A 26407-nucleotide genomic window follows, 5' to 3' on the forward strand; every position below is an offset into this window, starting at 1 on the left:
CGACCCAAGCCGGCAAAAATCGGGCTCCTGGGGGCGCGACTGGAGATGCCCTAAGGATAGTTGCACTGATATTCAAGTTGGTATGGCTCTGATTCATACTCCAGACATAGACCCAGTGATTGCAGAGAAGGATGTGGTTTCCACCATACCTGCAGATGAACAACTTTTGGGTGAAGAGGGTGCAAAGATTTGGAAGGAGAATTTTGCCCCTAAGGCAGACAATAGAGAGGTAATTCAAGTACCTATTGAATGGGTGAATTTCTTGTCTGTTCTTTTACTTTCCCCAGAAAAGTTTGAGTGGGCAAAACAATTTGTAAAGTCTAAAGTCTGGGGATATATTGTGCAAGGCTCTGATTCTAAGACTCACAAACCTTTTGCGATACCAGAACAGCCAATTTCATTCACAGCTCCCTCATGTCTCATGCAGACTGATGATGCTCAGAGTAAGATTCCTACTCCAGCTAGTGCTACATCTGTGGTGGGCACTTCTGCTTCCTCCACTTCTGTTGTGCACATTATCAAAAAAGGAAGGACAAGCGGCCTCTGGTTGAAACAAAGGTAAGGAGAAGTAATAGATTGTTGGAATTGCATCAAGGTTTTAAAAAGAAAACATCTATGGACAAAAATTGTTTACCTTGCCATGCTGAGCCACCTCAAGTGTCCACCAAAGTGGTTAAAAACCTGGTTTCTTCCTTTTGCAAGGCCAATATTTCTGAAGGGAAGGGTGCTACTCAAAGTGAGGGTGCTAAGAAACTGAAGACAGGGAAACAAGCTACTGCCTCGATGCACAGCCTGAAGGAGAACAAGGAGAAGAGCAGCTCCAAAAGCTAAGGCTGCTAGTCATGACTACTTTTATGTTCCTGTTTTCCATGGATTATGACTCCTTCATGTCTCGCAAGAGGAATCTTTTGCTGTCTGTGATCATGATGTTGAACAGTTGTAAGGCACTTGTTACCTAGGAATTGTGTTCTGCCACTCTTCTTCAGTGTGTGAGTTTCAGCAGTTATGTCCTGTGTTGTTTATGTTACACCTCCTTCCTAAATGACCCGCAACTGGAATGTTTTAAACTGGAATATTAGAGGCATTAATGATGATAAGAAATGGTTGGCAATCACAAATAAAATCTCTGAATATGACTATTCGGTTCTCACATTGCAAGAAACTAAAAGGGAATCTTTCGATAGCTCTTACATCAAACAATTTTGCCCGAGAAAATTAAGCAAATTTGACTATCTGCCATCAGTTGGGGCTTCTGGACGTCTCATCACAATTTGGAATGATCAACTATTCACAGGACAGACTATCCACAGAAATGATTTCTCCTTAACCATTGAGTTTACTTCTAAACTTAATGGGAACAAATGGGCCCTGACCAATATTTATGCTCCTTGTCAACCAGAAAAAAGAGTGAAGTTTCTCAATTGGTTTCAAGATTTTCAGATAGAAGATGATCTGGACTGGCTGGTCATTGGAGATTTCAATTATATGAGATATCCAACTAACAGGAATAAAGGGGGTGGTAATTTTCAGGATATGTTGCAGTTCAATGATGCAATTAGCAAGCTAGCTTTGGTTGAAATCCCACTTAAAGGTCGAGAGTTCACCTGGAGCAATATGCAAGATGCTCCTCTCTTGGAGAAAATTGATTGGTTCTTCACCTCTGAATCCTAGGCTCTTGCTTACCCTGACACTATGGCTACTGCATTGGCTAAAACAACCTCAGATCATACACCCTGTGTCATAAAGATTGGAACCTCTATCCCCAAATGTAAGATTTTTAGATTTGAAAACTATTGGTTGGAGCACTCTGATTTCAAAAATGTGGTCAAAGGCATTTGGGAACAACCTGTCCAAGAGACTGATAGTGCAAATATTATAGCTGCCAAGTTTAAAAGATTAAGGAAAGGGCTCGAAAATTGGTCTCGGGGTCTATCTGACCTCAAAACCACCATTAGTAATACTAATGCAGTCATTCTGGTTTTTGATCATTTGGAGGAATTCAGAGATCTGTCAGCTAAAGAAAAATGGGGAAGAGACATTCTGAAAGCTCACCTGGAACAAATTTTGCACTGCCAGAAAATTTATTGGAAATAAAGGGCAACTATTAGAAACATTCAATTTGGAGAAGCGAACTCCAAGTTTTTTCAAACCAAAGCAACTATCAAGCGCAGAAATAACTTCATTGCAGTTCTTCTGGATGAAACTGGTGCAGAAGTGCAGGATCATCAAGCTAAGGCTGTTGTTCTTTATAGAGCCTTCAAAAACAGATTGGGCGCTTCTTCTGAGACAGTTAACCCTCTTCAGCTTCATCATCTGGCGCCACAAATCTCAAACATGCAGGACCTAGAAGCTCCATTTACTATTGCAGAAATTGATGATGTGGTTAAAAAGTTACCTGCTGATAAGTCACCTGGTCCGGATGGTTTCAATGCTGCATTCCTGCAACACTGCTGGGACATTCTTGCTCCTGATTTCTACAACCTTATCTTTGATTTCTTTCAAGGGAAGGCAAACATCTAGAGTATTAACTACTCCTTCATCACTTTGATCCCTAAAAAAGAAGCTGCCATCACACCTGGAGACTTCAGACCCATCTCCTTGCTCAATTGTACTTTAAAGATCATCACCAAGTTATTGGCAAACAGGCTGCAGAAGTTAATGTTGAACATGGTCCATGAAAATCAGTATGGATTCCTTAATAACAGATGCATTCAAGATTGCCTTGCTTGGGCATATGAATACATTCATCAATGTCATCAGTCTAAACAGGAGATTGTGCTCTTAAAATTAGATTTTGAAAAGGCATTTGACCTCTTGAATCACAGTACCATATTTGATATTCTGTCAGCAAGAGGATTTGGCAGCAAGTGGATTCACTGGATCAAGCAAATTTATTCCACTGGATACTCTTCAGTGCTCCTTAATGGGGTGCCAGGCAAGCAATTCCTTTGTAAACAGGGTGTCAGACAAGGAGATCCTCTGTCCCCTCTTATTTTTGTGCTAGCTGCTGATTTATTACAATCCATGTTGAATGAAGCTTTAGCACATCAGCTGATTCAAGCTCCTCTACAACACCAATCCTGCACCACCTTCCCTGTGATACAATATGCAGATGATACTCTTCTGGTTCTACCTGCCTCAACTGTTCAGTTACAACATGTTAAGAACCTGTTGCTCCACTATGCTGCTTATATTGGTTTAAGGGTCAACTATGATAAGTCCACTCTGATCTCAATCAACACCCCTGTTCTCAAGATGCAAGAGCTCTCCACTCTGTTGGGCTGTCAAATTGGACATTTCCCTCTGCCTTATTTAGGTTTGCCATTGGGTTTGACTAAACCCAGAGTTGAAGATTACTCCCCTCTGCTCAAAAGAATTGCTTCCAGACTGTCAGGCTGTAACACCTTACTTTCTACTGGAGATAAACTCACTTTGGTCAAATCTGTCTTCTCCAGTATGCCTACCTTCTTCATGTCCACTCTCATGATACCCAAGTCAGTAGTCAATCAGATCAATTCCTATTTAAAACGCTGCCTTTGGAGGAAATTTGGGTCACAAGAGAGAGGTATGGCCATGATTACCTGGGACACAGCTTGCCTCCCCAAAACACATGGGGGTCTGGGTGTACTAAATGTTGAAACTCATAATCAAGCCCTTCTGCTGAAGTATTTACATAAATTCATGAACAGAGAGGAAATACCTTGGGTAAAGATTATTTCGGAATCATATTACTCTCAACAGCTTCCTGATGGCAGAGCAGTTGGATCCTTCTGGTGGAGAGTTGTACTCAAACTTCTTCCTATTTACAAAGAACACTCGTTGTGTGAGGTTGGATCAGGGAGTACCATTGCTTTTTGGAATGACAAATGGGCAGGCCCAAAATTACAACTCAGCCATCCTCATCTGGCATCTTTCTACATTAATAAGGATATATCACTGCGCCAAGTACTGGACCTACCCAACTTTGAGGATATCTTTCAGTTACCTCTCTCCACTCAAGCATACCAGCAGCTTCTGCAGATTCAGAATCAACTTCTAGATAGAAGTCAATTTCAAGGCAGTGATAAGTGGAGCTCCCTTGGGCAAAATCAAGGTTTTTCTGTCACTAAGATGTACAAAAGCTTGATAGGACCCAGCAGTTGTCATCCAGTGTTTAAATCCTTGTGGAAAACAGCAGCCCAACTGAGGCACAAATTCTTCTTCTGGTTGTTTCTATGACAGAGTTAACTCAAGGAATCTATTGAAAAGGAGATCCATGTATCTGGATGACTATAACTATGCCTCTGTGCTAACCAGACAGAAGAAACGTCTCTGCATCTTTTCTGGGACTGCGATTTCGCTTGGTCTTGTTGGAATAAGGTTATTCCACACCGGCCCCGGGGAATCTCCAGTTTGGATGAGATTTGCATCAGAATGGAAGCTTTTCCGTGTGACATAGCTCTTGATATTATTTTGGCAACCTGTTGGAGCATTTGGCTGGTCAGAAATGACAAAATTTTCAGGAATGTTGCACCCCACCTGAGGACTTGGGAGTTCTACTTGAAACACACGCTCCCGGCGGCAGTTTACAGAGCTAAGCCTAGTAAAGCAGCAAAGATTAGATCCTGGATTGAAGCAAACCTCTAATTGTAGATATGTTTCCTAGGCTTGGTATTGGTTAGTACTTGTTTCTCTTTTTTTGCTGCTTGTACATACTTATTTTTAATATAATATAACACCGTAGAACTATTGTTCTACGGTTCAGGCTTCAAAAAAACATTCCACATGGAACGCCTCAGAGCACATATACTGGTATTATTTATAGTATGAAAACTGAAGAAATCATTTGTTCAACTCCAGTATTCTCTTGTCTATGAGCTGAGCTGTCATCTGAAAACGGCGGCCTTCATCTTCTCCCAAGTGCACCACCATCCATTTATCCATGTAGGCCCTAATCATGCGTGACTCGCACATGTGGCATTAAAGGAAATAAATACTCCAGCTGAAAATTTCTCTTGTTTGTTCTGAAAAATGAGTGATGCAACACAAACAACAGCTCATGAACATGCTAGATGGACAAGAAGTCTCTGTCAGCAGCTGGATTTTGGATGCCAATAATTCTATCAGAGCAGCAAACCAGATTCAAAATAGCTCGGGTTTATGTCGCTGAAAATATGATGAAAGTTACAGATTTCCGGAATTTATTTTTTTCACAACAGGGAACAATGAACCAAGCAAGCCTGAAAAGGCTCAAACTCAAAGGGGAACTGATAGTGGATAAAGAAACGAACTTCCAAAACTGTTCAATTTCTGGACAACAAAATTACAACAACTTCGGTTTTATACTGTAAATATATACAGCAAATTATTTGAATCAGCTCTTATCTCAGAAATCTATAGTTGGCTGTTTCATTTTTCAATCTTGATTAAAGTTGCCTCTATGATGGTCATATCTGACACAATAACACCGCCTTGTTCGATGCTGACGAATGTGGCTTGGAGAGAGACCATCCCTCTCCTCATCATCGGTCACCCCTCAGCAGAACAGGGGGCTTCATCGGAGGACGAATTTCTGTTTGCAATCTCGACTGGAATAGTAGCTTCTTCAGAAATTTATCAATGTCAACGACAAGTCAATCGTTGGCCTGTTGCTCAGTACTGAAGAAATCCATAGAGAAGGTAAAACAAATCTTCTATTAATAGTAGTAATATAGTAACAACGAAATTAATATTGTTGATGCTAATAATTCAGACCCCAATTACATCAAGAATATGTACTGTAGGCCCTAATCATGCATAACTCGCACATGTGGCATTAAAGGAAATAAATACTCCAGCTGGAAATTTCTCTTGTTTGTTCTGAAAAATGAGCGATGCAATACAAGCAACAGCTCCTGAACATGCTGGATGGACAAGAAGTCTCTGTTAGCAGCTGGATTTTGGACGCCGATAATTCTATCAGAGCAACAAATCAGATTCAAAATCGCTCAGGTTTATGTCACTGAAAATACGATGAAAGTTATGCCTATTTTCCTCCAGAGTTTATTTTTTTAACAACAGGGGACAATGAACCAAGCAAGCCTCAAAGAGCTCAAACTCAAGAGGAACTGAAAGTGGATAAAAGGAACTAGCTTCCAAAACTGTCGAATTTCTGGACAACAAAAGTGCCATACTATTAGAACAACCTCGGCTTTTAACTGTACCCCTAGGACTTCCAGCACCACGTGCTAAATATGTACAGAAAATTATTACTCCCTCCGTTCCATATTACTCGTCGCTAATTTAGTACAAAGTTGTACTAAATCAGCAACGAGTAATATGGAACAAAGGGAGTAGCTCTTAACTCAGAAATCTACAGTTGGCTGTTTTATTTTTCAATCTTGATATAAGGTTCTAACACCGTCTTGTTCGATGCTGATGAATGTGCCTTGGGAGAGAGACCATCCGTCTCCTCGGCATCGGTCGCTCCTCCGCGGAGCAGGGGGCTTCATCGGAGAACGAATTTCCTTTTGCATTGTCGATTGGAATTGTAGCCTTCTTTAGAAATTTATCAATGTCACTAACAAGTCAATCGTTGGCCGTTTGCTCAGTACTGAAGAAATCCACAGAGAAGGTAAAACAAATCTTCTATTAACAGTGGTAATAACTAAAACTAAATTTATATTGATGCTACTAATAATTCAGACACCAATTACATCAACAATAGCCCCATTGGTGACGTTCATTCGATTTCAGTGAACAATCACACCTAGAGTAGAGTATAGTAGAATCAGCTGAGCTACACTCTGATTCTGATGGCTAGAACGATCAACACTAGCAGCTGAGCGACACTGGATTCTGAATCCCAGTCTCATGGATCGTTTGTTCAGTTGCTCCACAGGAAGTAAGGTCCCATGGCCGGCGTCCAGTTGGCGCATCCAGACCACATCTGCCCTGGCTCCATGGCTCCTCTGGTCGCCACCCCGCAGTACGAGACGCACGTCGCGGAGGAACCACCGCAGGGGCTGATTATGTGAGGCTGCTGTTGCGGCGGCTGCTGCTTCTGCTGGATGCCTGGATCGGCGCCTGCGCCGGCACCAGCGCAAATGTGCCACTGCAAGGGCCTGTGCGAGGCGGCTGCTGCTGGATCGGTGGCGGCGCCAGCACCGATGAGCCACCGCAAGGGCTTGCGCCAGGCTGCTGCTTCTGCTGGATCGGCGGCGGCGGCGGCGCCAGCGAGCCGGTGATGGTGATCTTGACCCCGCGCCGCATGATCTCAGCAAGCAGCCGCGCCGTGTTGAGCGCATCGTCCAGCCCGCAGTGCAGGCGGCCCTCCCAATCCAGCCCCGCCGCCCGGACCGCCTCCTGCAGGTTGACCCGCCCTCCGCCGCCGAGCGCCGCCTGGAAGGGGAGCCTCAGGTTGATCCAGCAATCGAAGTAGGAGGGCTTCTCGATGCCCTTGAAGCGGCACTCGAACTCGAGCATGGTCCGGCAGTCCCAGTCCCCCCAGGTCACCACGGTCAAGCGGACGCCTCTCTTGTTCCCTGCTCCCGCCGTCGTCGCCTTCAGCCAAGCGTCGTGTAGCCAGAGCGCCTCGCCGAGTTCCACGCCGCCGTCGACGTCCTGCTGCTGGATGCCGGTGAGCTCCCAGCAAAATTGGGTGAGCACAGGGTGATGCTTAGGACGAACGTACCTACGAAACGCGGACACGATGCGGCCGGTGGCGCCGTCGACGAGCACCGCGGGGAACTCGATGATTTCTTGCGGGAAGATCCGCCCGTCTTTCACGCAGGTCGCCTCGAAGTCGACCACCACGAAGAAATCGAAATCTTGCTCCAGACCCTGCCCGCGCGCCGCCATGATCGCTGCCATGTTCGCCCAAGTGCGTGCAAGCTCGAGATCGAGAATCGAGATCGGGGAAAGTTGGGATCGGAAACTAGGGCGGCGAAGATCGGGGGAAGTTGGATCGAAAACTAGGGCGGCGAAGATCGGGGGAGGTTGGATCGAAAACTAGGGCGTAGGGCGGCGAAGATCGGGGGAAATAGGATCGAAAACTAGGGCACGATAGGGCGGGCACAGCTTTTTTTTTTTTGAGAATATCGAGCAGGCACAGCTGAATCCGGCAGCTCGACGGATTGGCGCAATTTCTAATCCAATCCTATACTTTTCGAAACAAACAGTTGGCGCGTTTTTTTCACGTGGTTGGTGCTATTTCTTTTTTATTTCTTTTTTGACGGGTAGTTGGTGGCTTGGTGCTATTTCTTATCTGTAATCAACAAATCAAAGACTGTGATTTGCTAGGGTTCCAAAAAAAATCGATTAAGAAATCTCTCTCCTCCCTTGGCGATGCTAGGGTTCCCAAACTTCCTCTGACGGCGCGTTAGGGTTCCCAAAGTTTACCCGATCTACACCAATTTCCACCTGATTTCTCAGGTTGAATTGATCTTCGGCCAATCCTTACGTGATCAACCACACCAAAGCTACCTAGGAGTGCTGGCTCATGGCTGATAAGGCGGAAAAGATGCCCTCGACGGAGAAGGCGTCTGGCAGTGGCGGAGCAGGGGGCTCCCGTGATAGGGATTGCAATCTGGAGGACCCTTTTTATGGGCTGAACCTCCATGGGGAGGAGGAGGAGGACCTTGATCTCTCTGGTGAGGTCGAAGGGTCGATTGAGGAAATAAGGTGGATACCGATTTTTAGGGTTCATACCCAGAGACCCTTTAGCCACACGACGCTGTTCAAATCGCTACGCAATGGTTGGGCGCCGGCCCAAGGGGTGATTTTCAAACTGAAGGATGAGAACCTCTTCTTTGCACAATTCATGTGCCTGGGGAACTGGAACCGGGTGACGAGCAATGGCCCGTGGCTGTTCCGGAACGCTGCAGTGGTCCTCGAGGAATATGATGGCATAAAACATGTCCATGAATACAAGCTCGACAGAATACCACTGTGGGCTAGGATTGTCGGATTGCGGAGAAAGTAGCGGAGAAAGTAGGGAACCCCCCGTTCAACTGATAGTGAATGAAGGCGGGATTAATCCTAGGAAATACCTTCGGGCCCGGGTGTTTGTGAAGCTAGATACCCCGCTGGTGCGTTTTGTTCCGTTAACCTTGAAGGAGAGGAAGAAGTATCCAGTGGAGTACGAAAAACTTCCCGAGTTCTGTGATTTCTGCGGTCTCATAGGACATACAGTTTTGGAGTGCGGTGATGGTATACACAAGGAAGAGGAATGTGAATGGGGTGAATGGCTATTGGTGAATTTTGATGCTCAGTTAAACCATGGGAATGGTAATGGCGCTGGCCGCAGAGGAGGAAGAGAGGGCAGAGGTGGAGGCACTGATGGGGAAGAGGCGAGAAGGGAGACCTGAATCTGGAAGAAAATAATGACATGATAATCGACCCGAGGTTTGATAATAATTTTGGTGCAATGGTGACATTAGCACATAAACGCCTAACCGGCCAGGATGGTACTGTTTTTGACAGACCCGCAGGCCCGGTAAATCCTCCACCCGGGATTGTGACTGGCAAAGTAAACCTTATTGAGAGTAAAGCAGCTGAACCTGTGGATAAGAGTTTACTAAACACCCCGCAGAAAATAGATGATCCTAAGAGGCAGAGGGTTGACCCAGGTGTGTCAGAGGACGGAGCAGCACAGCAATCGGCAACCTCCCTCGAGGAGTATCGCCGGGCACAATGAAAACACTAAGTTGGAACTATCGCGGTATGGCCAGTGTCGCGGTAGAAAGAGCTCTTCTGGATATCCAAAAGCAGCGGGGGCCGGATGTCGTCTTCTTGTCCGAGACACGTCTGAACACAGATAGGGCAATCAAACTGATGAGAAAGTTGAAAATGGACCGGGTGGAGGTTGTGCAAAGCGTGGGGGCTAACGACGGTTTACTCCTTTTTTGGCGTAATCCCATTGTGATTAACATAAAAGATAAGCCAAGGAATTTCATTGATGCAGCGGTGGGAGGGGCACCGGAAGGGCAATGGAGACTCACGAGATTCTGTGGTGAATCCAAGTGGGAAAATAAACACTTGTCATGGAGCTGCTTATGTGGTATGCATCAACAGAACCAAATCCCATGGGTGGTTGTTGGAGACTTCAACGAGATTTTATACTCACGCGAGAAGGGGGGGGGTGCATCGAGGCCAGTTAGTATGATGCAAAACTTCAGGGATGCACTGGTTGATTGTGAACTTGAGGACATGGGTTTCATCGGCGAGCAATTCAAGTGGTGAAGACACAAATTGCGGGAACGATTGGACAGAGCCATGCAACGGAGCTTTCCTTGGTTTGTTCCCTGTTGTTGTAGTCACAAATGCAGCCCACACAAAATCAGATCATTGGCCGGTGGTGATAGACTTGGAAGGTGCGGCAGGTATGGACCAACAGACTTGTTTGAGAGCAAAACAATTCGAAGCTCGCTGGTTACAGGAAGAGATGGAGCAGAGGGTCACAGAGGCTTGGGAGAGGACATGCATGTCTGATTGTCTGGCACATCGCATGGCGGCGGTCCACCAAGACCTGCACAGATGGGATCGAGAAGCCCTGAAAGGACCTCACTGTCGTTTGAAGGAACTAAAGGAGGAATTGGAATCGCTGCGATCGGGGCCGCTCACTGATGAGTCGGTAGATAGGCAACGCTGCATACTGATTGAGATTGAGGAGACCATGGAGAAAGAGGAGATTTACTGGGTCCAATGCAGCAGGGCTAATTGGTTGAAGTTTGGAGATAGAAACACAAATTACTTCAACAATTTTGCCTCAGTCCGGAAAAAAGGAACTTTATTCGACAACTATTGGATGAAAACGGTGGATGGCAGGAGGATAATGTGGCGATGAAAAATATTATAAATACTTATTTTCAGAATCTTTTTACTTTAGTGGTTGATGTACTGAATATGGACGTGAATAATAAAGTGACACCGTGTGTTACACCCTATATGAATGAAGCGTTACTGGCGCCGTATACCAAAAAAGAAGTTAAGTGTGCCCTGTTCAGCATAGGCGACTTGAAAGCGCCAGGGCCTGATGGCCTACATGCGATTTTTTATAAATAAAATTGGCACTTGTTGGGAGATGATCTAGTGAAAGAAGTACTGGAAGCGGTGAATACTGGAATTATTCCTGAGTGCTGGAATACCACTACTATTGTCCTAATTCCGAAGGTTGACGCTCCAGAGAAGGTGTCTTAGTTTAGACCTATAAGTCTATGCAACGTTGTTTATAAGGTGTTATTAAAGATGCTCGCAACAAGACTAAAGATTTTCCTCCATGGCATTATTAGTGAGACGCAAAGTGCCTTCATACCTGGTCGGATCATAACAGACAATGTGATCGTTGCATATGAATGACTCCATACTATGAAGAATAAGAAGAAGGGGAAGGTTGTGAACTGCGCAGTAAAACTTGATATGCACAAGGCCTATGACAGGGTCGAATGGGCTTTTCTGAAGGCGATACTAGGCAGATTGGGCTTTGATGAGAGATGGATTGATCTTATTATGGCATGTGTGACTTCAGTGGAGTACAAAGTGCGTTTCAACTCAAATGAGACTGCACCATTTCATCCCACAAGAGGTTTGAGACAAGGGGACCCCCCGTCCCCCTACCTTTTTCTATTATGTGCAGAGGGGCTTTCAATCTTAATTGCTTTTGAGGAAGCAGCGGGTAACCTCAAGGGTGTCCAGGTGTGTCGTGACTCTCCTATCATATCCCACTTACTCTCTGCTGATGATTCATTGATCCTTATGGGAGCAGATGCGGGTAATGCGAACACATTAAAAAGGATATTGGATGAGTACTGTTCGGCCTCTAGACAGATGGTGCGTGCAGCAAAATCATCGATACATTTTAGCTCCAATACAGATGTTGAACGTAAAGTGGAGGTGTGTCAGATTTTGGACATTATGACTGAATCTCTGTCCGATAAGTACTTGGGTCTCCCCTCCATGGTTGGGGTAGACCGTGTTGATTGTTTCAAACATATTATAGAGAGGATATAGAAGATGATAAATGGGTGGAAGGAAAGAACGCTATCTTATGGTGGTAAGGAAGCACTGATCAAAGCGGTGGCCTAGGCCATCCCTACGTATGCGATGAGTGTGTTCAAATTCCTAAAGAATATATGTAAGGGGATCACTGACGCCATTTTGCATTATTGGTGGGGTGACGGTAAAAACTAGCGGAAAATGCTTTGGTTTGCTTGGTGGAAGATGTGCATTCCGAAGGAAAGAGGTGGGATGGGTTTCCGTGATATACACAGCTTTAATTTGGCACTTCTGACCAAGCAGTGCTAGAGACTCATTGAGTACCATGACTCGCTATGTGAGAGGGTCCCGCGAGCAAAATACTACCCTAGTGGCGAATTACTCAATTGCAGTTTGAAGAAAGGCTCTTCCTTTGTGTGGCAGAGATTTGGGAAGGAACACAGATTTTCAAGAAAGGAAGCATTTGGAGGGTGGGAAATGGTCTTAAAATAACTATATGGGAGGATTGCTGGGTGCCGAACAGCTCCTCCAGGAAAATTGTCACTCCACACGGGAATCGAGTGCTAACCCAGGTTAATGAGCTCATTGATCCAGTATCCAGAGAGTGGGATGAGAATCTCAGAGATAATTTTTGGCCCATTGATATTGACCGCATATTGCAAATCCTGTTGCATGAGGATGATACTGAGGATTATGTGGCATGGCACTTGACGAAGTCGGGAGTATTCAGCGTATGTTTTGCCTATTATAAACAGTGGGAAGACCTGTGTGGCAGTACTAATCCGAGCCCTCTCTCGAGTGGTTCCGCGCCACACCCGATATGGAAGAAATTGTGGAGTCTCAAGGTGCCAAATAAAGTGAAAATCTTCACTTGGCAAGCATTGCATAATGCTATTCCTTGTTTTGGTGTGCTCGCTGATCAGCACATATCTACATTGGCACAATGCCCGGTCTGCAAACAGCACGTGGAGGACGTGGCGCATGCGCTTTTTGGATGCTGGCGGGCTCTCGTAATCTGGTCTCTTCTTGGTTTACACGAGGTAGTAACACCAGCCGGACCGTCAGGGAAATCGGAAGCTGAGATACTAGATTTTTGTTGTGTGATAAAGTGAGCCAGAAAAATTACTCGGATGTGATTGAGTTGCCGGAGATGATTGCAGTGAGTAGCTGACACATTTGGTGGCAAAGAAGGCAGATAGAAAAGGGTGAGGACGTCCAGAAAATGGAAAGATCAAGCCAAGCCATATTAGCTACGGCCCTTATAACTTTGTTCAAGTAGCAACACCTAAGTTTGTCCTGTCAAGAACTAACAGATGGGTGAGGCCATTGAATGGCCAACTGGTCCTAAATACAGATGCTTCTTTTTTGGAGGATCATATAGGTTCTTGCGGTGCTGTGATAGGATACCACTTTGGTTTTTTCGTTGTGGCATCCACAGCAAAACTAGATCGTGTGGCCGATGTTGAATCGGCTAAGGCGGTTGCGCTCTTGGAGGGACTAAAGCTTACCCGCTCTATTGGGGCACATAACCTTGTTGCTCTGGTGGATAATATGACAGTGGTGGAGGTGATGGCAAATAATTCTAGACAATTGATGGTGGCAGGATCCATACTTGATGAATGTCGTTTTCTGTGTTTAGAGTTCGGGAAGGTCTTTTTTGAGCATTGTAATAGAGAAACCAATATGGTTGCTCATAGGCTAGCTCAACAGGGACGGGATGATCCACCAACTTTGTGGTTGGACGCCCCCTAATTTCATTTCGGTTTTACTTGTGAATGATGTAAGTATTGTATGAAGTTAATAAAGCTAGCCGTAAGGCCTTCCCCTCAAAAAAGAACCAAATACTGTGATTTCCTAAAAAGCTGTGATTGGCAGAAAAAAGAACAATGACTATGATAGACTCATTTGACTCTTCTCCACCTCCACATGTTTAGTTGTTTTTTTCTTTAGGGGAAAGAAACACATCCACCAAATTACATCTTTTTTAGAAGGCCACCAAATTACATCTAGTGCACGGTCACAAGTGAACTACTTGCTACTAGACCGCCTAGGACGTGTTTGGTTGCCTGCATGAGGGACAACACTAAGATGTTAAAGCACCTCATAGCTAGGCCAGCTAGAAACCGCCGAGTTGGCAGTTTCCAGCAACCCAGGCTTAGCCGAACCAAGGGAGGGGAATGCGGCATGGAGCTCATGCGACCATGGAGATGGGGCGAGCTTGCACACGTCTCCCAAAAACCGGCGGGAGGATTTTGGGTTACCTCACACCGATTTAGTCGCCCTATATAGCCCCCTTCACCTCACCACCAAAACTCTCGCCATCATTGTCCCTCCTTTTGAGCTTTCCCTCTAATGCGGATCGGCACAGATGAGTAGGTAAGTGGCACTTCTTCTCCAGTCGGCGGTGGCGACTCGTGTCCTCCTCTTCTCCGGCCTGTTCTGTGTCTCCCTTGAGCTGCAGTGATGGCCTATGTGAGTTAAATCACCCCCTTTTTCGTACGCGTTCTATCTAGATCTGTGGTGGGGTTTGATCTGAGTGCATGTGGTTGATGTCTACTACACAACCTTCTTCTTGTAGACGTTGTTGGGCCTGCAAGTGCACAGGTTTGTAGGACAGTAGCAAATTTCCCTCAAGTGGATGACCTAAGGTTTATCAATCCGTGGGAGGCGTAGGATGAAGATGGTCTCTCTCAAACAACCCTGCAACCAAATAACAAAGAGTCTCTTGTGTCCCCAACACACCCAATACAATGGCAAATTGTATAGGTGCACTAGTTCGGCGAAGAGATGGTGATACAAGTGCAATATGGATAGTAGATATAGGTATTTGTAATCTGAAATAATAAAAACAGCAAGGTAACTAAGGATAAAAGTGAGCGTAAACGGTATTGCAATGCTAGGAAACAAGGCCTAGGGTTCATACTTTCACTAGTGCAAATTCTCTCAACAATAATAACATAGATAGATCATATAATAAGCCCTCAACATGCAACAAAGAGTCACTCCAAAGCCACTAATAGCGGAGAACAAATGAAGAGATTATGGTAGGGTACGAAACCACCTCAAAGTTATTCTTTCGGATCAATCTATTCAAGAGTTCATACTAGTAACACCTTAAGACACAAATCAACCAAAACCCTAATGTCACCTAGATACTCCATTGTCACCTCAAGTATCCGTGGGCATGATTATACGATATGCGTCACACAATCTCAAATTCATCCAACCAACACAAAGTACTTCAAAGAGTGCCCCAAAGTTTCTACCGGAGAGTCAAGAAAACGTGTGCCAACCCCTATGCATAGGTTCATGGGCGGAACCCGCAAGTTGGTCACCAAAACATACATCAAGTTGCACGTGATATCCCATTGTCACCACAGATAAACACGGCAATAAATACATCAAGTGTTCTCAAATAAAGACTCAATCCAATAAGATAACTTCAAGAGGGAAACTCAATTCATCACAAGAGAGTAGAGGGGGAGAAACATCATAAGATCCAACTATAATAGCAAAGCTCGCGATACATCAAGATCGTGCCATAGAGAGAACACGAGAGAGAGAGAGATCAAACACATAGCTACTGGTACATACCCTCAGCCCCGAGGGTGAACTACTCCCTCCTCGTCATGGAGAGCGCCGGGATGATGAAGATGGCCACCGGTGATGGGTTCCCTCTCCGGCAGGGTGCCCGAACTGGCTCCCGAGAGGTTTTTGGTGTCTACAGAGGCTTGCGGCGGCGGAACTCCCGATCTATCTTGATATTCGATGTTTTTAGGGTACGTAGGCTTATATAGGCGAAAGAAGTCGATCGGGAGGTGCTCGAGGGGCCCACGAGACAAGGGGGCGCGCCCAGTAGGGGGGCGCCCCCTATCTCCTGGCCTCCTCGAGGATCTTCTGACTTGAACTCCAAGCCTCCAGGATGATATTCATCCAAAAAATCACGATGCCGAAGGTTTCATTCCGTTTGGACTCCGTTTGATATTCCTTTTCCTCGAAATACTGAAACATGCAATAAAACAACAATATGGGCTGGGCCTCCGGTTAATAGGTTAGTCCCAAAAGTAATATAAAAGTGTATAATAAAGCCCGTAATCATTCAAAATAGATAATAAAATAGCATGAATGCTTCATAAATTATAGATATGTTGGAGACGTATCAGCATCCCCAAGCTTAATTCATGCTCGTCCTCGAGTAGGTAAATGATCAAAAAGAATTTATGAAGTGTGAATGCTAGAAGGTGCACAAGTTTGATCAATGATAATTTCAATCACCTTTTCTAGCATGATAATATGTCATAACAGTAGTTCATCTCATAAAACTTCTCATGATAAAGTAACAAGCAATTTACATGTCAAAGCATAGACCATAAACTTTCTTGAAAACAAGCAAACTTCATTCTCACTCATTAAACAATTGCAATTCATCTTATTTTTAGGAATAACAAACTCCACATACTCAACTATCATATAGTCTTCTACAATTGCTAACACTCATGCAATACTATTAGTTATGGAGTTTCAATCGGACACTGAGAAAGATAGGGGCTTATAGTGTTGCCTCCCAATGTATTCACCTTTGGGTGATGTCAACGATAATAGTTCATGCTAACTTACATCCAATTGGATATATATATCAGGATCTTCCCAACACGAGGTGCTTGCCAAAGGATAAAATGAAAAAGGGAAAGGTGAAGATCACCTTGACTCTTGCATAAAGTAAAAGACATAAAGTAAAAGATAGGCCCTTCGCAGAGGGAAGCAGAGGTTGTCATGCGCTTTTAGGGTTGGATGCACAAAATCTTAATGCGAATGAACGTCACTTTATATTGCCACTTGTATATGGACCTTTATTATGCAGTCTGTCGCTTTTATTGCTTCCATAACAAGAGATCATATAAATCTATCTTCTTCACACCAAAAGATGATACATATTTAAAGAGCAATTTTTATTGCTTGTACCGATGACAACTTACTTGAAGGATCTTACTCAATCCATAGGCAGGTATGGTGGACTCTCATGGCAAAACTGGGTTTAAGGATATTTGGAAGCACAAGTAGTTTCTCTACTTGGTGCAAGGAATTTTGGCTAGCATGAGGGGGAAAGGCAAGCTCAACATGTTTGAATGATCCATGACAATATACTTTAACAGAGATGTCGGAAAACATAACCCATTACGTTGTCTTCCTTGTCCAACATCAACTCTTTAGCATGTCATACTTAATGAGTGCTCCCAATTATAAAAGATGTCTAGGATAGTGTATTTATATATGAAATCTCTCTTCCTTCAATATTCTTTTATGAATTGTTCAAATGACCAATACAATGCTTGCTAACCTTCAATAAATTTACAACCTCTACTTCTTAGATGTGAAGTCATTACTCCCCATGGGATAAGCAAATGAGACATATATAATTTCAGATTTATGACCTTCAACTCAATCAACCATTTACTCAAAGGATATAAGTGAAGCACACGAGAAAATGAAAACTACTCCAGAAAGATATAAGTGAAGATCAATGAGTAGCTAAATAATTACGTAACTATGTGAAGACTCTTTATCATTAAGGAATTTCAGATCTTGGTATTGTATTCAAACAGAAAGCAAAACAAAATAAAATAACATTTCAAGGATAGCACAACTCATGTGAAGAAGCAAAAACTTAGGCTCAACCGATACTAACCGATAATTGTTGAAGAAGAAAGGTGGGATGCCTTCCAGGGCATCCCCAAGCTTAGATGCTTGAGACTTCTTGAAATATTATCTTGGGGTGCCTTGGGAATCCCCAAGCTTGAACTTTCATGTCTCCTTAATTCCTCTCATATCATGGTTTCCCTTTTCATCAAAAAGCTTCATCCACACCAAACTCAACAAGAACTCGTGAAATAGGTTAGTATAAACCAACGCAAAACCTTATCATTTTCTACTGTAGCAAATCACTAAAATTATTATTCAACATTGGATACTAAATGCCTCTGCATATTTAATACTCCTATCCTCAAATAGAATCATTAAACAAGCAAACATATGCAAACAATGCAAACATAACAGCAATCTGCCAAAACAGTACAGTCTGTAAAGAATGCAAGAGTATCAATACTTCCCTAAATCCAAAAATTATGAGAAAAATACTACGATGTAATAAATTTATCAGAGCTCAGTATGCAAAAAAGTTTCAACATTATACCATTCTATGACTTTTCTAGGGAATTTTTGCAACAGTGGTAAACTTTCTGTTTTCAAACAGCAACATGTATACTAGCAAAATAAGCATGGTAAAGGCTATCCTTGACATTTTTATTGAAACTAAAGATGCAAAACATTATTCTAATTAACAGATAGCAAATACTAACAAAAGAAAATGACGCTCCAAGCAAAGCACATATCATGTGGTGAATAAAAATATAGCTCCAAGTAAAGTTACCGATGAACGAATACGAAAGAGGGGATGCCATCCTGGGCATCCCCAAGCTAAGGCTCTTTGTTGTCCTTGAATATTACCTTGGGGTGCCTTGGGAATCCCCAAGCTTAGGCTATTGCCACTCTTTATTCCATAGTCCATCGAATCTTTACCCAAAACTTGAAAACTTCACAACACAAAACTCAACAGAAAACTCGTAAGCCCACTTAGGTACTGTAATGAACTCATTCTAAATTCATATTGGTGTAATATCTATTGTACTCCAACTTATCTATGGCTCATACCCTTCGATACTACTCATAGATTCATCAAAGTAAGCAAACAACACATAGAAAACAGAATCTGTCAAAAACAGAACAGTCTGTAGTAATCTGTATCAAACGTATACTCTGGAACTCCAAAAATTCTACCAAATTAGGAAGTCCTAAGCAATTTGTGTACTAATCCAGAGCAAAAATAATCATATCATAAGCACGTTTATGTGAATTAACAAAACTAATTTACTGGGTGCAAAAGTTTTTGATTTCAGCAGGATCAACACAACTATCACCGTAAGCTATCCTAAAGGTCTTACTTGGCACTTCATTGAAACCAAAGCTATAAAACATGATTACTAGAGTAGCGTAATCATGTGAGCACACAGTAAGGATAAATATTGGGTTGTCTCCCAACAAGCACTTTTCTTTAATGCCTTTTTAGCTAGGCATGATGATGGCAATGATGCTCACATAAAAGATAAGAACTGAAACATAATGGGAGCATCATGAAGCATATGACTAGCACATTTAAGTCTAACCCACTTCCTATGCATAGGGATTTTGTGAGCAAACAACTTATGGGAACAATAATCAACTAGCATAGGAAGGCAAAACAAGCATAGCTTCAAAATTTTCAACACATAGAGAGAAAACTTGATATTATTGCAATTCCTACAAGCATATATTCCTCCCTCATAATAATTTTAAGTAGCATAATGAATGAATTCAACAATATAACCAGCACCTAAAGCATTCTTTTCATGATCTACAAGCATAGAAAATTTGCTACTCTCCACATAAGCAAAACTCTTCTCATGAATAGTAGTGGGAGCAAATTCAACAAAATAATTAGCATGTGAGGCATAATCCAATTGAAAACTAAAATCATGATAACAAGTTTCATGGTTATCATTATTCTTAATAGCATACAAGTCATCACAATAATCATCATAGATAGCAACTTTGTTCTCATAATCAATTGGATCCTCTTCCGAAATAGTGGAATCATCACTAAATAAAGTTGACACTCTTCCAAATCCACTTTCATGTTCATCACAATAAGATTCAACATCCTCCAAAATAGTGGGATCACTACTTCCTAAAGTTGACACTCTTCCAAACCCACTTTCATCAATATAATCATCATAAATAGGAGGCATTCCATCATCATAATAAATTTGCTCATCAAAACTTGGGGGACAAAAAATATCATATTCATCAAACATAGCTTCCCCAAGCTTGTGGCTTTGCATATCATTAGCATCATGGATATTCAAGGAATTCATACTAACAACATTGCAATCATGCTCATTATTCAAAGATTTAGTAACAAACATTTTAATGCACTCTTCTTCTAGCACTTGAGCACAATTTTCCTTTCCATCAAACTCACGAAAGATACTAAAAAGACGAAGCATATGAGACAAACTTAACTCCATTTTTTAGTTTTCTTTTATAGACTAAACTAGTGATAAAACAAGAAACAAAAAGATTCGATTGCAAGATCTAAATATATACCTTCAAGCACTCACCTCCCCGGCAACGGCGCCAGAAAAGAGCTTAGTTGACGGGGTGTGAGTGCCCTTTACCTAGATTCCCCGGCAACGGCGCCAGAAAAGAGCTTGATGTCTACTACACAACATTCTTTTCATGATCTACAAGCATAGAAAATTTGCTACTCTCCACATAAGCAAAACTCTTCTCATGAATAGTAGTGGGAGCAAATTCAACAAAATAATTAGCATGTGAGGCATAATCCAATTGAAAACTAAAATCATGATAACAAGTTTCATGGTTATCATTATTCTTAATAGCATACAAGTCATCACAATAATCATCATAGATAGCAACTTTGTTCTCATAATCAATTGGATCCTCTTCCAAAATAGTGGAATCATCACTAAATAAAGTTGACACTCTTCCAAATCCACTTTCATGTTCATCACAATAAGATTAAACATCCTCCAAAATAGTGGGATCACTACTTCCTAAAGTTGACACTCTTCCAAACCCACTTTCATCAATATAATCATCATAAATAGGAGGCATTCCATCATCATAATAAATTTGCTCATCAAAACTTGGGGGACAAAAAATATCGTATTCATCAAACATAGCTTCCCCAAGCTTGTGGCTTTGCATATCATTAGCATCATGGATATTCAAGGAATTCATACTAACAACATTGCAATCATGCTCATTATTCAAAGATTTAGTAACAAACATTTTAATGCACTCTTCTTCTAGCACTTGAGAACAATTTTCCTTTCCATCAAACTCACGAAAGATACTAAAAAGACGAAGCGTATGAGACAAACTTAACTCCATTTTTAGTTTTCTTTTATAGACTAAACTAGTGATAAAACAAGAAACAAAAAGATTCGATTGCAAGATCTAAAGATATACCTTCAAGCACTCACCTCCCCGGCAACGGCACCAGAAAAGAGCTTAGTTGACGGTGTGTGAGTGCCCTTTACCTAGCTTCCCCGGCAACGGCGCCAGAAAAGAGCTTGATGTCTACTACACAACCTTCTTCTTGTAGACGTTGTTGGGCCTGCAAGTGCACAGGTTTGTAGAACAGTAGCAAATTTCCCTCAAGTGGATGACCTAAGGTTTATCAATCCGTGGGAGGCGTAGGATGAAGATGGTCTCTCTCAAACAACCCTGCAACCAAATAACAAAGAGTCTCTTGTGTCCCCAACACACCCAATACACTACTAGGGAAAACCCTAGCAGTAGCGCGTGTTTTGTGCCCACTAGTAGCGCGGGTGGCCGCGCTACTAATAAGGCGCTACAGCTATTGCTTAGCAGTAACGCGTGCCATCACACGCTACTGCTAGGACAAATAGCTGTAGCGCTTGTTCACTACCGCGCTACTGCTAAGGTATCTACTTGCAGCGTGTTTTCTTTCCATCGCTACTAGTATTTTTTTAGTGTATTTATGCGCCATCATACAAATATTGGTACAATACCAGCTGTTATGAGGTTTACATCATTATGTCCATAACAGTGTATTAAATGAAGGTGGATTAGGTTCAAGTGGAGGCAATATGTGGTGCATGTCAAAAGTATACTACTAATCCAAACTTGATCTAGTTTGGACTAGTAGTACTTTCGATGTGCACAACATGTTGCCTCCACTTGAATCTAATCCGCCAGCTGTCGGGGGAGGCTGATCCACCAACACCTATGGGGCCCGGGCCCCTTTCGGTTCGAAGGGAGGCGGAGAGCGCACAAAGAGCGGATCGAGGCGGTACACGTGAGCGGTTTTACCCAGCTTCGGGCCGCACGGATGCGTAAAACCCTACTGCTGCTTGTTTGTGTGTATTGAATTCTTGCTCAGGAGCGACGGACACTGCCAGACTGAGCGTGAGAGCGTTCCTAGTGTTTCGAATGAGCCGAACCCCTTCTACGTTGCGCTTGGGCCTCCTTTTATACTTTCAAGGGGTCACCCACAGGTGGCAACATAGACTAGAAGGGTAAAAATGGAAAAGGATGCGGTAGGTGCAGCTACCGCTACTGTGGACACAGTGCACCCTACCTAACTCTGACGGCAGGGGACAAGGGCATTGAATTCCCGTCTGTGTCGCCTAAACAGTACCGAAACGGACCGCTAGGGACGCCACCGTTTGCCTCGATGGTTATCTTGTCAGCGCCTGCTTGCCACCGCGCACCCCTAGCTGCACGGCCTCCTGCCACGTGCGCTTGGGAGAGTCCTAGAGCGACACGTTAGCAGGTGTGCTGGAGCGCGGGCACGAAGTGGGGGTTTCCCGCGGCAAGCTCCTTGCCGCGGTCATCGTCTTGTCGTGTTGGGGAGCGTCGCGGCAAGCTTTCTTGGTGTGCCTTGAGTGGCCTTCCCGGCAAGCTCCTCTTGCCGGGGTCTTGTCTTCTTCCCGGTCAGCTTCTCTTGCCGGGGCCTGGGTTGGCCTTCCCGGCAAGCTCCTCTTGCCGGGGCCTTGGTTGGTATTCCCGGCAAGCTCCTCTTGCCGGGGCCTTGGTTGGCCTTCCCGGCAAGCTCCTCTTGCCGGGGCCTTGGTTGGCCTTCCCGGCAAGCTCCTCTTGCCGGGGCCTTGGTTTGGGTACTTTGTTCTTGAATGGTCTTCAAGGGAACCACGGAGGGTCTTGGCGGTCACCCGGCAAGCCTTGCCGCGGGGCGCTGCAACTGCCCGTGCACGAGTTCGGGATACTAGGGTACCCCTACTCTAGTACACCGACAGGAGCCCCCGGGCCTGGGCCACACACGGTGCCGAGCGCTGTTGGGCCAGGCCCAAAACAGTGCACGGGCACGCGCGGAGCCTGGGTTATGCCGAATCTAACTCCGTATCCACCGCGCCCCCCGTAACGGCACGCATCAATTGCGGCGTCGCTGGGTGACGCGGGCGGCGTGTGCGGGGCTAAGCCCCTCGAGCATGCGTCAGGCCATGATGATGGGGACGGTTCACGCCCTCCTCCCTAAACGGAGGTAGGCGTGGGGGCGTGGTGCATTTACTGGATGGGGCCGGTGCTCGGTTTTCGAGACGTCCACTCCCCGCGATCACGAGGCGGGGCGAGGCCGCCTCATCCGTCGCCTTGGCTCTGCATCTCCGCCACGCGGCTCCCATGCGCTTGGGGTCGCGGACGGTGGAAGTGGGAAACTGGGCCGTCGCAAGTAGAGGCAGCGGGTTGGCCCCGACTCCCTGCTCTTCCCGTGCCTTGATTCGCTGAGCGGGGCGGCCGAGCCCCCACCTCGCTCATTTATAAAGAGCGGGAGGGGAGCACAGAAACCCGCACTCTCTCATCTCCTCCTTTCTTCAGCTTCCGCTCCCCTTTCTCTCATTCGCCATGGAGAAAGGGAACCCAGGCCCTTCATCGGTGGCGGCGAGGGTCGCCGCCAGACAGCGCACCTCTCCCTCTCCCGCGCCCGTGGTGGCAGAGCCAGCCATAAGGGGAAGAGGGAGGGGGCGAGGTCGCGGACGAGGTCGAGGACGAGGTCGAGGCGCTCGGGGAAGAGGCGGGCGGGGCGGCGCGCCAGCTTCGCCTCCGCCGGCGGATCCTCCCCCCACGGCGGTTAATATAGGGGATGACCCTTGCGAGTTCTTCGTCAAGCTGCGCCGGGTGCCTTGTCGTCGCCTCCGGCTTCCAGCTCCGTTTGCGAGCGCGATGGAGTTGGACCCGCCCGAGACACTGAGACTGCACATGAGGGGCTGTGGGATCAGCGGCACGCGAGTCCACGTTGTATTCCCAGCCCCTAATGTGATGTATCTTGATCGAGGGTGGAAGACGTTTGCCCGTATCCACAGCCTGATGGAGGGGTTTACCCTCTATTTTAAGTTGATGGAGGGCGATCTCCTCTCCGTCAAGGTCTTCGGGTGCTTCGGCACTCGGGCGAAGTGCTGCGTGGACAGCTCCTCCGATAGCGAAGGTTCCTCCTCGAGCGAGAGTGACGAGGAGGAGAGCGACAGCGACGATGAGGGTAGCGGGCGGCAGGATGGCGGGTCCGACTAGGCGTCGGGCGCCGCTTCACGCGGCACCGGCGACCCCATCATCCGTGTCGCCGGCTCCTTGAACTCCCCGGGGTCGTCTCCTTTGGCGGCTGGCGTAGGGAGGCTGCGGAAGGGGAAGAGGGCTGGCGACAAGGCCGTCAGGTCGGAGTACGAGGGCGTGGTGCCCTCGACAGCGTGCTGACGCCCTGCCGCCCCGTCTTCGAGCCCCGCTTCCAGCGCCGCCATCGCCGTCCAGCCTTCGTACGGCCCCCGGGATGTTCTCTTGGTGTCTTTTGGCACCCGTAGCTTGCCTAGGCGCTCCTTTTGCCCTTTTCGCCTCCTTGACCTGCCTCCTGAAGAGAGGGACAGGAAAGGGATTACGGGCATCTTATCTTTTTAATTTGTAAGCCTTCGGGCCTTAGCTGCATCTAAAACTTGTAATCCTCTCTTCCATGTTTTTCATCCTCTATGGACTGTACCTGAGTGGGATGTTTTTTTAATGAAAAGGGGATGCTTGCCGGGTTATTTGTCTCGCGGGTTGAACCCACGCCAAGGAGCAAATCCTTGGTATCCTTCGAACAGACATTTCATCTCCCGGCAACAGGCCCTGCCGCCTTCCCACGTCGCTCGACCTTTCTCACGCCTTTGACGGAGGTAGGAACGAGGTGGGTGCGGTCTCCTCGTTTCATCCCTTTGCTACCGCGGCTACGACCAAACTTGGCCCCGGGAACGAGCCCCAGGGCCTAGAGTTGAGGGAGCACGGCAGTTTTCAGGGAGAAACGCGGTTTCGCATTCCCCAGTCCATAAGAGGATGCATGATGAGGGATGAAAGACTTATCTGATATTGCAGCCCCCGGCAACTCTGGTTTGCCGTGGACGAATCTTGGCACTCACAACCCCCAGCAAAACTGGATTGCCGGGGCCCAGGTGCCGGCGGACGCTGATCTTGACGCACTTAAGGCCCTCATCGCACCCATTGTGGACAGGGTGAACGAGGTCAAAAGGGTTGACGGCGGTCGCGTAGATTAGGCCGTCCGTTTTCTTCTTTTCTTGTCGCTGCCAGTCATGTCATGGGAACACTTTATTAGAGGCGCGACGAGTTATTTTTGTAATATAACTCTATCTTAGGCAAAAAATTGTTGTGTTACTTCCTTTACTCGACTCTTGGCTTTGTATGGTTCTGCCCTACGCTTTCTAGGGAAACTTGCCGGTGCAGGCACCCTTGCCGCGAGCGCCGAGTGCGGAACTTCAGCAGCCTGCTGGCGGGGTCGCTACCAACAAGCAACCTTGTCGCAACTAGTTGCAGCTCACTTAAGTTGTTGAGCGGACTCGAAACAAAGTAAGGGCGCAGCTAGCTACGAGTTGGTTCCTCCGCGCACAGGTTTTCCATACAAAGCACGGTCGTTCAAGGAAAATAACTCAAAAACTTAAAAAACTGATTGCTCAAACTTTAGCAACTTAGCTTTTCCGCCGTCTGCTTCCCGGCAAGGAGAAACTTTCTTGAACGGCCTGGTCCACACCATTATCTTCTCCTTCCCCCCCGGTAAACCTTGTGGGCGAGGGAACCTTTCTTCTTTTGAGAAAGAAACAGAGAAATAAAGCAATGATATGGAGCCTCGGGCTCGTTATCGCTTACCGGGGTCTGGTGCTGCACAAAGTGTCAGATAACATATGCGAAAAAGGATTATAGCATAAAGAAACTGACAAGATGTGCGGGGCACATGAACTTTACTGGTGCACGGGGTCTGCACCCGGCTCTATACAAAGGATTACATGCAACAGCGGCAAGACTTGTACAGAAAGGTGGTTGCCGGACAGGGTCCGACAACCGCGCCTTACGGGTAAAACTTACGAAGATGCTCGATGTTCCAGGAGTTGCTCACCGGAATGCCATCTTCGGTCTCAAGGCGGACAGCGCCGGGCCTAGTGACTCGTTTCACCCGATAAGGGCCTTCCCACTTCGGCGTCAACTTGTTGGAATTCTTGGCCGACTGAACGCGCCAAAGAACAAGGTCGCCTTCCTCGAGACTCCTGGCATTGACTCTGCGGCTATGGTAGCGACGTAGAGCTTGCTGGTAGCGAGCAGCTCGCACAGCAGCCTGGAGACGGTCTTCCTCAAGGAGCAGCGCGTCATCTTGCCGCAGCTGCTCTTGCTCGAGCTCATCATAAGCGAGCACTCGAGGTGACCCGTATACGAGTTCCGTGGGGGTAACTGCCTCTGCTCCATAGACTAGAGCAAAGGGTGTCTGGCCAGTGGCTCGATTTGGCGTCGTCCTGATCGACCAAAGAACCACCGGCAGCTCCTTGATCCA

General features: G+C 45.7%; 1 pseudogene; it reads right to left on the reverse strand.

Annotated features, from left to right (window-relative positions):
• Nucleotides 1-6711: 6711 nt before the first annotated feature.
• Nucleotides 6712-7965, reverse strand: LOC119281164 (annotated as a pseudogene).
• Between the last annotated feature and the right edge of the window lie 18442 nt (nucleotides 7966-26407).

This window comes from Triticum dicoccoides, chromosome 3B (genome assembly GCF_002162155.2).
Source record: "Triticum dicoccoides isolate Atlit2015 ecotype Zavitan chromosome 3B, WEW_v2.0, whole genome shotgun sequence".
In the NCBI taxonomy this organism is placed as follows: domain Eukaryota; kingdom Viridiplantae; phylum Streptophyta; class Magnoliopsida; order Poales; family Poaceae; genus Triticum; species Triticum dicoccoides.